This window comes from Phoenix dactylifera, unplaced genomic scaffold, assembly GCF_009389715.1.
Source record: "Phoenix dactylifera cultivar Barhee BC4 unplaced genomic scaffold, palm_55x_up_171113_PBpolish2nd_filt_p 000254F, whole genome shotgun sequence".
In the NCBI taxonomy this organism is placed as follows: domain Eukaryota; kingdom Viridiplantae; phylum Streptophyta; class Magnoliopsida; order Arecales; family Arecaceae; genus Phoenix; species Phoenix dactylifera.
Window position 1 is genome coordinate 130,184 of NW_024067747.1, and position 14,771 is coordinate 144,954.

The window sequence follows — 14,771 nt, forward strand, 5'->3', positions numbered from 1 at the left end:
TTGGCATTCAATTTTACTAGCCTAGATCCAAAAAAACCGAAAATACAATCTATAACTGTGGCTCCAGTTCCCACACCACTGATACATCAGCATTTTGGGCTCATGGCAAATCCAAAATGGTAATGCCCAACTGGCTCACAACATTACTTCCAGTTGGATAAAAGCATAAATGTGTGAGCTACAAGGAAGGAAAAGTGCTAGAATCCAGTCAATAATCAAATTCCAATTCATGAATCTTAAATTTAAGCAATTAAATAGATACAACCATACAAATAGTATAAATCAGCTTCAATACTAAATGCTATTTCCTACAATCTTTCGGCATGCATCATTTTTTTTTCCCATGTAAAGTCATACTGCAATTGCGAGGCGCACAGAAGCAATCCAAACTTAATAGCAAACCTCCATACATTGCAAAAAAACATCTGTATCATTGACACAATCCTAAGATTTTGTACCTGATATGGAAAAATCAATCCATCTAGATTACTCCATAAAACCATAAAACTAGGTTCATATAAACTGCTTGGGTCTTGACAGACCTTACATGGCAGTCATCGCACAGCATTACAAACAGCCTTAAAAGAACGTCTTGAAGGGCCTGATGCGTTCTAGCATTTGTATAGATGCCTAAAATCCTATTATAATCTAGCACAAGGTTATATGGTACAGGACAGGAGAACTAGGAAATATATACAGGGCCACAGCTAACCAGAGGGCCCCAATTTGAGCTTCAGGGAACTGATAACTTGCTGCTACCTCAGCATCAGAACAATTACATACTTACACAACACAAATCAAACTTCACCAGCTCCAAATTGCCACTTAAGATTCCATATATTGAGAAGGCGGCGGACTCGTTTTTGTCTTCTCAGGACCTGCAAGTACATCAAGTAGGAAATCAGATTTGATTTCTTCATGGATCAGCCAGTATAGAACCTGCATGCACCAAGATACTTGCACCCTGAGCACCATCTAGAAGCCACAAGCCTGATAATTTTATTGCATTTGACCGGTAGTAGGAACGCGCAATTTGCGAGGGATTGATGGAGGATTAAATGGCTGGATAAGAAGACTGTTATTACTCTTGAGACAAGAGAAAGGCTGCTTGTCTTGCTGAGCAATAAGAGGCACCGTCATTATGCTTTCAAAATAGGACAGAAGGTTGTGATCACACATACGGGAGAAAATGTTTTAAAAGGCTTTTTGGTTCCACTAAGTGCATGAATGTGTCATATTACTTGCATGTAAGAGAGGGTGGAAGGGAAGGAAAGGTTTGTGGTTAAATTCCAAGCGTATTTGATTTGTTTTCCGCCTCAAGAAGATTTAGATGAATCTAGGGTGAAATGAACACAAAAAAAAAACATTTTATTTTTGAACACTTAGCAAAAGATAGGGACTGATGGTGATATATCATTTTTCATATCTGATCCTGATTGATAAGATAATGCATATGTTTATGCTTAATAAAGTTTAAAGACTAACAGAAATTGCTTAAAGTTTACTATGTATGCATACGATGGAGATATAGGCAAAAATTTGTTATATTGACATAGCATACCATGAACCCCACGAAGCTCCACTTCTCGCCATTCTTGAACCAGAGCACAGCAACAACACATCAGATGAGACAAGAAATCATCGCAAAACCCTCCCTTCCAGGAAAAAAAAGAGGAGGTTATGAGCAAAATGGAGCAAGATTGAAATTTCAGATAGATCGATATGGTAAAGCAGCTTCACATGAAAAATTGGTTCCTAGCAAAATAACCCAAGACATGCTGAGATATGCCATGATTCTACTACTAAACAAGTCCTTCAATATTCTTCTGACTCCGACACTATTCGATTCAATAGCGACCACAGCCATCTATGCCAGCCTAGCAGAGTAACATGTTAAAGTGAATCTGAAAAATTTAAGCAAAATACATGCAAATAAATTAACAGAAAAAACTAATCACTCAGCTATTTCTAGCTGATATAAAATTAACATACTAACAATATTTAGGACCATATGCCAGATTTTTGGCTCTTTTGTACACTTGCTTATCATCCTTGCAATGACCATCACTAGATATTTACATGCTACAGCAAATTAACAAGTCCAAACAATGAACCAACATTGAGAAAGTAGTAAATGAAATCAACTAACCAAAAGCCCAACACTAACAAGGATCAACTAGAATAGATGCAACATTATGTATGGAGTCTATTAGTGAAGATGCGGCAATAAGATATGATACCGACAGATAATAGGGTGTCCCAGAGGTGCAATCCCTTAACATCTGTTTCTTACCAGTAATATGAAAATTGGCATGTATCTAGAATGATACATACTGACAGAATAGACCATGGTAAGATCCACTCGCAGAAGCAACATCCATATGTTTCCTTTTGGTGATTTAAAAAACATCAGATAAAATTTACCTGGAATTCTTTCAAGATGACCTCACAACTTGAAGAAAGTGACCACATTTTTGTTTTCTAAGCAGAACAACCCATGTGAATGCGGTTGCATTGCATTAAAAAATAATGAGACCTCCAAAAATGGCTCTTACCTTATCGGTATAAGTGGCAGCTTTAACAAGCCATGTATAACAAGAGAAGGAAACGTTTGGGTTGACATCTTGGAGCTTGAGATGCACCATTTGGTGCGTCATCTTATGGACAAATATTTTACGGGCATGTTTCTAGCTCATTCAATGCCAAACACCCTGAGATCCTATTTGGGAAAGTTTTTGGAGGGTTAGAAAGTGCTTGTGGAGGATTGAAAGATAGAAAGCACTTTCAGGAGATATGGTTGTATTTGGTAAAAAAATGAGAAGTATTTTCTAGTTCTCCAAAAAGCTGAAAAATATCTATTTAAAAAATGCTCCATTTTAGAGCTTTTCCCAAAAACTCCACTTGGCTGATGTTAGAAGCTATTTCTGGTTTAATGAAAATTTCATAGCGATCAAATGCCCATGAATAAATCATGTATTACATTATAATATGATATGATATGATATAATATAATTTAATTTAATGTAACATAATAATATATTATAATACATTACAATATTATACTATTATACATACAAAAACATATATTATATTGTAATATATATTATATATAATTATTATATAATATATAATAACACTATACATAGTATTATATAATATTATATTATATATAATATATAATTATATAGTTTCAGCTTCAGTGCCAATGGGATTGCTGGTCAACAGTAAGCTCAGCACAACTGTGCTGGGATAATGCACATGCTGAGCCACGCCAAAACAAACAAACAGACAAATAAATAAACAACTAAATAAATAAACTTGAAAAGTTTAAAAACCTTTTGCAACATAAAGAAATAAAAATGATTTGATTGGTGCCAGGCCGACAATGTCAGTGCCGGTACAAACCCAGCACAGTATATGACAGCTGGTATGGACCAACATGAGCCAGCACTTGGAGCTTTGGTTCCTCTTGCTCAACGGAATTCAACAACTTCCACAGCTAATACAGTAAAAACAGAAAATGACAAAGTATGGGAAGCTCAACTACCAATTGGAAGCCCACTAAAATCAATTATCCACCATGAATCTGCTGGAGAAGGGCAAAAGCCTAGTTACCTCAATGTTAAACATTTTACGAAGTTTCCTCCTGATGCAGCAGGTGTAACAGCAACATGATAAAAGTAGTGTATATGCCATCAAGTCATTACATGCTTCTGCTGAAGCTGTTTACAAGAAATCCAGCCACTTACTTTCAAACCATATAAACTATTTTGCTTCTTAGGATCTATCAAAATGTGCATAAAAGAAAACAGTTTACGTAGAGGGAAAAAAATATAACAATCATGACAAGCATAGTGGGTCTCTTGAATTAAACTGTAACAAAAGAAAAAACATCTGCTATCAACTAATTTGAGAATAAAAACAGAATCACAAACTGATAGTGATGAAGATTTTGATGCACTTCACATATGCAATTCTTGGTTCATCATGTTATCTCATGAAAAAGAAATAACAATTAAGTAGCAAAACAAAAAACCCACTTCCACTAAGGAAGAAATTTAAGAAAAAGCAAAAAAAAAAGGCACACGTATGTATTTGTGTATATATAAGATGATGAAGGTCCCATCTGTCATAAGGTAACATGACAATGATAGATATTTTGTATGATCAAACTATGAAGTTTCATTAAACTATAAAGTTTTCCCACATAACGTACGCTTTAATGCTATATTACTTGAAAGTCATTTTGAACAATTTCATGGATGAGAAACAGCACAAGTTCATCGCAGTTCCACGATTAAAGATAATTATAAAGCATAAAGAGAAAACTGAGCGATTCAGTTAGCACGAAGTGTTAAGCAGTTCTCTAGAGGGTTTTAATTTTCCATGGTCTCTTGAGACGTATGGCTATAACAGCTACAAATGTTGGTGGTCGTGCTGCACAATCAGCCACAGGAACTTGCTTTATAATTGTTAAGATAATGTTGCTCCAATTTAATAATTTCTAGTGAGAAATGGAAGAATTATTGACATATTACCAATTAGTTCAACCGTTGGCAGCCTCCTCATCTCTTAATACCCTAAAACAACTGAGGCATTGGATCCAGTTGGTAATTGTTTGCTCAAAACACTGGGCCAACTCAAATGAAGATGGTTAAAAGATTATCAAGAGGGAGGGTTCACAATACAAGAAAATAAGATTAATCTTCTCATTCATTTATGTGAATGTTAAAAGACTTTATCGTCAGCTGCCTTTTCAACTAATAGAAATATAAACTGGTGGGTTTTCTCTTGAATTTTGGCTTATACTTCTGAATGTATCCAGGCTTTCTCATATATAATATAAGCATAATCCAGGCTGGTGGAGGTATCATGGTGGCCTACAGATATATTCTGTTATTTACATAACATGGCACAAACATACGCCACCATTTATCCAGCTGATTATAATGTCTTAAATGCTATATGATTGGAAAGCTGCAACAAAAGTTCTACCGAGGTGATTAAACTCATGTTTTTCTCTAGTTAGTGGCATTGTATGCAAAGGATAACACATGATAGTCTCATCATGACAATTCTTTTTTGAAGCAATAAGCAACTTATAGTTCATGGCTTTTGGAAAAAAAAGGAGTACAAGGAATATAAGATATGTAAAAGATATTCCTTTTAATTATTTACAAAAACACGTACATATATGTCTATTTTTGGCCACTGTAGCTATCTTTGCAAGTGTTCCACAAGGATAGAAGAAAGTTTCCAGACCTGCAAGACATGAGCAACAAGATGTAAATATTCTGTGCAGAAACTTTAAAAAGAACAATAAGACATAACAAAGTAAAGAAAAAAAAAGCTCCAGACAAAATTAAAGAGATCTCTCGTGATGATATTAGAAATTCACTAGTTACCATGACTCCTAAGTTTATCACTCAAAGATATACTTGTAAAATAAGGAGAACAAGAATCTCATTTGATATATATAAAATTTAACTTAAAAAGCAAGAGAACTTGTAAATTCTCGGCACACATTCTATAACATTAGCTAAGACATAGCTGTTGTTACATTAGAGAATCTATTACTTAGCCATTGTCCAGTAGAATAGATGAGACAATTTCTAAGCAACAATTATATGATATAGTCATTGCACTGTGCCCTTACATTGGGTGATTTGCATTCGACTCATACAGCCTGCTTGTTAAGTAGGAAAGGTGTAGTTCATGTCTTGTCTAGGTTCACCCATATGAGTGTAAGTTCAGCCATTTCCTTATATAAATGAGAAATACTCGTGATGCAACTTTCCAATGCTCTTGGACTAAAGAGACAAGCAAGAATTTGAGTTTAATGAAAAAATTTATGGTCAATGCCCCCAGTTGTGGGTCATGGATGCATCTCTATTCCAAGTCTTGCACCAAGCTTCATCCCTTCATGAAAACATCTTGGGATGGGGCACTAGAACTTGATTTTCTTACATGAACTTGTATATAATCACATAGCAGGAAAAAAGCATAAACTTGAATAGCATCTCACAATGACATTAACATTAGACACCACGTAGCAGACAAACAAAAATGTAAAAGAGGGTGGATCAACCTCTACGGAGATATAATGAACCAAGACTTGCACGTGGGAAATGTATAATTTTAACTTTCTATTGAACACTACCGTAGATTCAAAGCATGTCAAAGAATAAGCTAAAAGGAGACGCGGGGGGGGGGGGGGGGGGGGGGGGGGGGACAACTGCACCTGCAATTTCATCTAATTCAGTAATCCTAAGCCTAAAACTATGAATCTGTCTGAATTATCAGTGTGCTCAACTGGTCTTTATTGTCGCTTTATTATGAAATGCATGAAAGGACCTGCTGGAGTGTATGTTTTAGGTATGGTATGTCAGTTATGACATATCAGCATGGTTCAACATCCAATAATTCAGACCTAAAACTGTAGATATTGGTCGAACATTGGATGATCAACAAAACCTGAGCACTCCATATTATTAACTTTCAACCTGATATTAACTCCATGTCATTAGTGCTGAAATTGTAGTCAGCACAACTACGAAAGTGATGAACGCTACAAAATCTTGAAATCCAATTAGCAGGAAAGTAAAAACTAGCATATCAATTAAATAACTTAAGGTCATACAAGCAATTAAAAATGACACTTAATCTTATGTTAATCCACTTTCAGATGGTGCAATTGAGCAAAAGAGGCATGTCATGGAAGCTAAAAGTTTAACTGATGATAAGGAAAACTTGCCTTCTAATGGAACCATGGAACAACACTCAAAACATTTCCCTTAATTTGCAAGTAGCTTAGATAAAGAAACAAGAAGGAAGGATTTGAGTGGAGAGGTCAGATTTATTGCACAAATTATAAGCCAAAGAATCAAAACATACATGATTATTGATCAGGACCTCAACAAGTTTCTTATTTCAAGCACACATTTGCACTTATTCCTGGAGTACACTGACATTCATCGTTTCAGTCTAAGAAAAATTAACAATCATTAACCGAAAACTTTTGATGAATACTCGATAGTAAAATACATTTTTCTATCACTAAATAAGCGATATAGTATCTGTAAATCCTGAGTGTACATGTGCATGGAGCATAAGAAACTGATTAGAATCCACTAGGAGGCATTTTGAGGCATATAAGAAAGGGGATTGATTGTGCATCTCTTGTATTGCAAGTAATGGACAATGTAAATAATTTAAATCCATAAGAAATGCATCATAACAAGTCATATAGAATGACTTACATAAATAAGGCTCCGAACAGCATCCTAGTAAATCTGAATGCCATTCTTCATCACTGTATGATCCTTTACCAGCAATGTAATCATGACTCAGTGAAACTGGTGAAGCAGTTCTGCACGAAGTTCCAATATAGTTTATGAGAATCTTTGAAGTTTAAATCTGGCAGACACAACTTTATATATTCAGTACGCTACTTCTGAGGGAATTAGAATGTTAGTGCATTCATGGAGAATTAAGAATTTATACATTCTGATGACTAACATTAACAGAAACAGACTAGCAGAAAGCTATCATCATCCAAAACCTAACTTTTCTATACACATGACTACTACCAAAAGATTTTGCTATCTTTGTTTTGCCAATCTCCTTCATTGTTTGGAAAGGCTTTTCCAAGCCCAACTGATATAAATCCTTTCAATTCTTAATCTTATGATCGTGTTCCAACTTCCAGGAATGCATTAAAGTGAAAATAGGAGACCATATCATTCAAAACTTTTAAACCGATCTTTGTTACAACTTGAAAAACAACAGTATTACTTCTTTATAGGAAACAACTGCCTGTAAATTCTCATTCACTAGATTCATAAAAAAATGGTTGATGATTACACTTTTTATGTTGTATTTCATTGTAAATAATCTTGTTATCCATCACCAAACATTTCCAACTTGCATGTTGCTTTATCAAAGACTCCAAAAAAAATACTCTGATTATTGCATTTCAACTATAGGTCACAACAAAGCATCTCCCACTTCTGCCCACAAGAGAAGGCCAATTGTTCCTTTACCAATTTAATAAGGATCGCCAAAACTATAGTAATGTTCTTTCTGATAAATGCATGCATGTGTACATAAGGCACATATGTTCTGACAATGAAAAAATATTTAGTAGTCTAAACAAGCAAAACAACTCTAGCTTCTATAATCATCAACTTTGAAGGTTCGCATGTGTGTGCATGTTGCAATATCTGATTAACATGTTGCAACAATTGTCTAAAGAATCTGAATACCCTGAGGAAATGCCAAAATTCATGCTTCCTTTATCATCAAGCTGCTCAGAAATTGCACGTTGATGAACGTTTTTGTGAGTTCATGACTGACTTTTCATATTTCAATTCTGTTTCACACAAGACATACTGATGACCCAATAGATCAAGGACCCACCAAACAATGGAGTTACCAAAGTCATGAATAACCCAATTTTTCTTATGGGTTTAAGATGTGATGGATCAAGTTATGGCTTTACTTAAGCAAGAGCAAAGGGTGATTCAGTGAAGATTTTGAAGCAATGAAAATAGGGACAGGTCAGCACAAGAGACGTCTATCTAAAGAAAATATCCAAATTTCAACCCCAAACAGTTGCGATGAAAAATGATGGTTATGGTTTATGTATATGACGATTTTTGCAAAAGTGACCCCAAGAACTCAGGGCAAAAGGTCCTTTTCATGGGCTAATAATAATTTAAACATTAGATATCCCCAGATCTAAAGTGCTATAATTCTAATAAAAAGAAAGCTTCTTGAAGAAAGCATAGAAGATTTATAGCATTTTCTACACAGTTTTCATGAATTAAAGGGTACAGACAATAAATCTTCACTCTGGCCAGCAGTACAAGGGCCCCTATAATTATTTGAGAACTTGTATCTTATAGCATCACGACCTCTATGTATGCTAGTTAGCAAGTAGATATTATGTGAGATAGCATTGCTTATGGTGGATTCATCAACTTTCAGCAGAAGGGTTGTCCTCTGGGCTTAAGAGCAATAATGATGGGTGAACTGACATAGGCAAGAAGGAGCATTATGCATCACGAGAACTCAGAAGAAGCCAATATCATGATGTGTTTATCTACATCATGTGTAAGGATTACATGAAGTCACAATTGTGAATCTGGTTGGTTTATGTAACAAGCTGTCAATCAAATTTAAGGTACGTGACAAAATCATAGTGTCGGTAACGAATTTGCTTGATACTGGGGCATAAAACAACAAAAATGGAGAATAAACAGCAACTAATCCCAACTACCAACAACATAAAACTCAACTAAAGTAAACATATATAAGTAGTTTAACATCCTTCATCATGCCAGTTCAGTAGCACCAGCCACAGATGAGTATTTCTTCTCCAATAGGTATTAGCATAAAGTAGTTGAAACAGGAAAATACATGGCCGATATGCAAAAATAACAACAAGAATAACTAGTATTCTTCAGAAAAAGAAAATAAAACAGGTGGCATCATAAATCTATAAATGAGAGCGAGAGATTTTAATATGTTGTATCTGACTTTATCTTCATATTATAAATATATAAAAAAATCGGAAGCCAACCTAGATGATGTTTTAGTATCAATGTGTTCTTTATGATAGCTTCTGTCAAAGGCATGCTCCTTGTCATTATTGGAATCTGAAAAATCTGGCTCTACATTCCTGGAATTTTTGAGCTGTGTGCTCTTTTCTTGCAGAGTACTGGCCACTGTTTGTGTCACTCCAATCAAATGTTGGATCACTTCACACTGACCAAGATCCATTCTAGCTTGTGATCTTTGAAGTTCTAAGTGGAGCTTTTCATTTTCCTTTGAAGAGCTTCATCGAATGGTATATGTGGATAAGAACATGACAGAGACTTTTTCAGCACCACTGTGTGATTTCTTGAGGGATCACGATCTAATATAGCATCTTGCACCTTTTTGTCTTCTTCATCCAAAGTATATTCACGTTGATCCCTCTCAATACTCTCCAGTCTTTCCTGAAATAAAAGTAAAAAAAAAAAACAAGTAGGAACAGTCAGAGAGAAAATAGTTAATCCAGAAAGTGACATAAATAAATCTCATCTAAGTAGACAAAGACCTTCTCCTAAACTGAACTGACCAGCTGAGGAGAAGAAAATGAAAAAAGAGGTGGGGTATTTCATTTTTTTTTTCTGACTCATAAATACTTATGAGGTGGTGACTAATAAAAAGCTACCAAATATATTTTGTCTCGTAAATACTTAAACAGAAGAAATGGTCTTTAAAGGAGTTGTTGCGAAAATAGAAAACAAAAGCAATGATGGGTATAGGCTGATTACATTTTGGCCACTACCTACAATGCCTAAACATCACAAACCAGGTAATCTAAGTGTTCAATTAAATCATGATGCATCCGCCCTACACCTTATCGCGAATTACAGACCATAGCATACAAGTGGACCTAACCTGCTACCATGCTAAGCTCTCACAAGAAACCAGCTTCCAATTATGGCAGCCATATACAGCATCTCCTACAAGGAACTATGCTAAATATCCATTTAAGGGTAAACTAGACAAAGTCAAATATCAGATTCAACCAGTGGTCTCAAGGTCCTCATAGCATGATGTACGGAAGACTTAGAACAGACCGAGTATTTAAATAGTCTGTCATTTAACAATATTCTGCTAGGATATTCATGGTGGTCACAGTTTCATTATAAATCAAGAAGTACAGATACTCGATTATGACTTATGACTCTCCGGTAGAAGAGCATGACCTACTATCGTTGTTGTTTTTCCCCCGCAAAAAACAACACCAAGATGGATCCCAAATTCAGGATTCTATAGCACAAGTCACTTTCTTGGTAAAAGGCATCACCGTAGAAATCATCAATTGCCCTAATATGTTATATAGCCAACAAGGTCCACTATAAAATAAAAAGTGAGGATAACCAGGTGTCTCTGGACCCATGATAGTAACAACCTGACTGCTTCAGAACCAAAGTTGTTGGTGGACGCTTCAAATCAGAAATACTCAGGTTTTCTTTTACATTTACCCACCCAAACAACTGAAAGAAAGTAGGGAAAAAAACACAATAAATTTAAGATGCTGCCACTAGGCATCAGCATTGCTGATGAAAGACATCAAAGATGAGTCACTTTAACAGGGTCAAAGCTGAGGTCATATGCTGAATCACTTTCTCCCTATCAAGGAATCTAATTACAAATTTCCCAATTCTAGATTTCTAATGAGGCACAACAATGATAATACAAATTGATAAGGCGACTCATATCTGACTACTACCAAATACTCCAAACTGCATCCCTCTTAAATATGGTCATTGCAAAAGCAGAATTATCCTACAAAAAAACAAAATGGCGTACCAACTAACAATGAAATTAAAATCAGTAAATAAAGAATTAAGAATTAAAATTCTTACCCTCACCCGAGCATTATCCACAAGAGTGATGAGTGGCACAAGCCGAAGGTACCGATCGATCTCGTTCTGAGCCCTCCGGAATTGGTAGACAATGCTCCATCCCATGGCCAGAAGGTACAAATAGCTCCGGTTCCGGCAGCTGTCCACCAGAATATAAGCCCTCCGAAGGGCATCCTCCAGCTGCTCCAGCGGCTCTCTGGTTTCTGGGTACTTCTTCAGCTCTGAAACCTTGAGCTGCTGCAAGAGATTGCCGATCAGCTTAAGGTGCTGCGCGAACTGGCGGCAGTTCTTCTTGTGCATCCGCGCGGTGGCCGTCGTCTGGACGATCAGTCCGATCAGGCGGACGGCGTCGAGGCCCGTCAGCTGAACCACCGTCGAGAGCTCCCCCAGCTGGTCCCAGGACGCCATTTCCCCCCCACCGACTACTCAAAGGGACCAAAAGAAAAACCTAGGCATCCACAACCATTTAAGTAAGAGGATGGAGAAGAAGACTAGAAGACACCGAGCACCGAGCAGAAGTGGAGTTGTTCTTCACGCCACCTGTCCACGATTTAAGACCGAAAACCTAAAGCTGAGAGGAGACTGGATTGGAGTCTTCCTGCAGAAAATAATACCAAAAACATCGATTTCTTCTCCAAAATTCTCCTCCTTTTTCTCTTAAGATCCGATCAAAATCTTCAGAAATATTAGTCAGAAATGAGATTTTCTTTTTCACCTTTTTTTTCAAAACCCGGCCTTGATTTAGTCAAGTACCCAACAAATCTGCCTCTGAACTAAAAAAAAAAGGGAATCTCCGAAGATTTCAAGATCTCGCTCCAAATTTCTCCAGAAAAGGCCCAAAGGACGCTTTTTTTTCATAAAATAAAGCGTTCTTCTTCTCGGCAGCCACCAAATCAGAGGAAAATTACGAAACCCCTATATCATAAAAACAACACGAGAAATCACATGAATAAGATGCTTCTTGTACTGCATTTCCATCAAAAAGATTGACAAAAATCAAGAAAAAGAGGGGGAAAACTGAGGCATTCTGAGAGATCTAACCTCTGTTCAGTAGGGACTCCGTCGAGATCAGCTGGAGACCGTGATTTTTGTGCAAAAACTTCCCGTAAAAGTGGAGAGGAAAAGAGGTAGAGGTTAAAAAAAAAAAAAAAGCGGGAATTTTTTGCCTTCTTTTGACGCTTTTACTTCATTTTTTTTTCTTAATCTTCTTCTTCCATGGCATCACCAATGGCGGAGGAAGATGAGATAGATGAGAGAGGATGAGGCTCGCATGGGTTTCCGTGATAGCTCTCGCTCTCTCCCTCTCTCGCGGGGTTTTCAGACAGAAGACAAAGAAGGTCATGATCTCCTCCGCTTTTTTTTAAGGGAGGATTTTGGACTGGAGCCAGAGATAATACGACCAGCGTCTGCCGGCAATTGTTTTCGCGCTGCCGAGTTTAACAGCTGAAAAAACTGGCAGCACTGATTCGAAAGCGCTTCCTTTCTTAACCACCCGTGAACTTAAAATTAGCCGGCAAAGAAAAAGGTTTCCAGAATAAAATTCATAATATTCAAGATGGAGTTTGAGAAGTAACTTTTTTAATCAACAAAAAAAATACTTCATACTTAGTTAAGTTTTTTTAAAAAATAATTTTTTATAGAAATCAAATTTTTATATTTTATTAAAAAAATAAAAAATAAAAAAGTCTAATTTGTACTAGCTGTGAATTACGATAATTTTTTTAAATATATAATAGATATTTTTTTATATTTTTTTAAAGAATTAGATGTCAACTAAATGTAAACTATTTTAAAATATTAAACTTTTTTTATAATCAACTAAGTGTGCAAGAGTTATTTTTCTAAACAATGTATATCCAAGTATAATTTTTTTTAAAATATATTTTAGTAAACAAAAATTTATAAACCAAATGTTTTCGAGTGACAAGCAAATTTGCCAGCTGCCATGCATTTGAACCAAAGTTGACTCATGTCATGTCGCTGGAAGCATGTTGCTACATGTACAGTGTCACTTGGGTGGCACTTCAAGGATGATAAGACTCTCTCGATGCATCTTGATGTTGCATGAACTTTCCTACCTCATGATTCATGAACAGATATGAATATGGATTTTTGGTGCCTTAATAGATATAAATGTGGATGGTGGGACTGATAGGAAAGGTAATGGAGCAACTGCAAGCATAAATTTTTTTTTATTTTTTAATATATCAGCTGCTCACACTAATTACGCATGAGTACAGCCAGCCATGTCAAAAAAAAAGAATACCTCAAAAGAGGAAGAATAATAGAAGTCTGAGTCCAGAAGAATCCGTCGAAGTGAGTAATACCAGTAGCATTTATCACCTTTCAAATTTAGCAAAGGAAGATGGAAAAAGATTTATAATTTATTGACCCAAGACAGATATAATAATATGTGAGGACTGGAGACGGATTTTTTTTTTCAAGTAGGATGTCTTTTACTCTCTTTATAGAATAAAAAAAAAAAGCTAGCTTCGACTTACTTTAGCGGTCATACCTTTTTTTTTCTTCTTTAGAACAAAAGATTCTGGATTCTAGTTATAGATACTATATTCTCAAGTATTTGAATCTAGATAACTATAATTCAGATGGATCCCCGTCTCTTATTTTTCTAAAACATAATTAAATTAATATATACTTTATCAGATGTTTTTGAGAGGACTAAGCTTAACAATAATTTTTATAAATAAAGGTTACTGCAATGAATATACTAAAAGGTTGAAATATGAAAAAGTCAACTGATTGGCCAGAGATGTCAATAAATTATAAGATTGTATGTCTTGCATCTTAATTGCTACCTGATTTTTATATGGTATCTATTGCAAGTAGATAAAACAAAAATGTGTCACAACTCCTACAATTTATATACTACCAAAGATTTAGGCACCTAAAAGTTATGACAAGCTCTCATGATAACTTGGATGTTTTCCCTTGCCAACTGCTTGTTCTGTCTTCATCTTTTTAGCAAGGTTTCTTTATGGGACTTTCCCATCAATATTTTTGGCTTTGCTTCTCATATAATGTTTAAGAATGATCTTTAAGAATGATCTCCAATGACAGGGCTCTTGTGGGGCCTCTTGCGTCTGTCCAGTTCCCAATTCGTTTATCTGTCATCGTACAATAGAAGTGACCGTGACAGAGCACATGGCCTGCGCCTCCGAGGCGTAAGAAAATATCAAATGGAATGTTGACATTGAAATCCCTTTCATGTCACATGAACTTTTTTTATCCTACTAGGGCACAATTGCACCTACAAGTGAAATGAGACTCTACAACCCATTCATGTGCATAAAGAACAACATGAGAACACAAAGAGCTCTTCATCCCTTA

The 14,771-nt window shown here is 35.8% G+C and overlaps 1 pseudogene; it reads right to left on the bottom strand.

Annotated features, from left to right (window-relative positions):
* Positions 1-390: 390 nt before the first annotated feature.
* Positions 391-12,924, bottom strand: LOC103719235 (annotated as a pseudogene).
* Positions 12,925-14,771: the final 1,847 nt, after the last annotated feature.